This window comes from Nematolebias whitei, chromosome 4, assembly GCF_014905685.2.
Source record: "Nematolebias whitei isolate Nwh7 chromosome 4, NemWhi1, whole genome shotgun sequence".
Classification (NCBI taxonomy): Eukaryota; Metazoa; Chordata; class Actinopteri; order Cyprinodontiformes; family Rivulidae; genus Nematolebias; species Nematolebias whitei.
In genome coordinates, this window is record NC_056501.1 from 28,503,600 (window position 1) to 28,504,830 (window position 1,231).

Genomic DNA, 1,231 nt, shown 5'->3' on the forward strand with positions numbered 1-1,231 from the left:
CACTGTTTACATTGTGATAGCTCCGAGAGAAGAAATCCGAGGTGCGATGAATTTTATTGTTACTGTGAGAAGTTCTCCACAGTGTGTTGGGTCGGGTGTGTGATCAGCCAATGATGCATTTCATCACCAAATTCAAATTATACCCCGCCCACACACCAACATAACCCTCATGCATATTTAACCCCAGACTGTTTTCAGCTCAGATACAGTGTGTGTGTGTTCTGCCTGAATCACTGTCTCCACTGCACTCATCTCACACACAGGGCCATTATTTTATGCAGCAGTGTGACAGTGCACATTTCACTCACTGCACCCGGAATTACACCTATTTCAACACGTCAGCCAACCACATAAACAGACAAAAATTACAACTCCTAATATTTTTCTTTCACTACTTTCACTACAACCACATTTCAAATGAGAGGCAATGATTGAATCAAGAAAATGAAGATCATAATTCACTGCAGCTGTGGGGTACTACACATTCAAATGATTTTCTTTTTGCCTTATGGACAAATAATGTCCTTTAAATGTACATCACATGTAGGGGGAGTGGTGGCGAAGAGGCTAGAGAAGGTGGACCTGAGATCTGAAGGTCACCAGTTCAACTCCCCATACCAACAACATAAAAAAATGTGGGGTAGGTGTCTGTCTGTGCTGACCTTGAATCGTTGGTTACGTACTGTAACCCCAGATTCTATGAATATAGGCGTAGCCCTTTAAGGCTGTCGCTGATGGGTTTATCCCGTTATGCAGAGCATAAGCACTGAAAAAATTTAGTCCACGCCCACCTGCTGTGTGGGCCCCACCCGGTCCGTATAAATTACGTTAAGAGCGGGAAATCGGCTCCCAAAATAGCTTTTTTCTTCAGCCATTTAGGAGCCAGTGAGGCCCGACGCTTAAAGGGCTACGCCTATATTCATAGAATCTGGGGTTACAGTACGTAACCAACGTTCTATTTCATATAGGCTTCGCCCTTTAAGGCTGTCGCTGATGGGTTAAGGGCGAAGCGGATGTGGTCCTCGCCTCACTGGGTCCATTCGAACACAGTAAGAAGCGGAAGCTTGCCCAAAAAACGTCTTGTCACTCAGCTCCCCGTGTGCATAACTACGCATCGCGTAATTATGTGCCATGCACAGACGCATGTTGAGTAACTATGCGTTCTGACAAAGCATGAATGCCCCGGAAAACTTTCAACGGGAAGAAGAAGTTGAAAAGAGGGGGGGGGGGG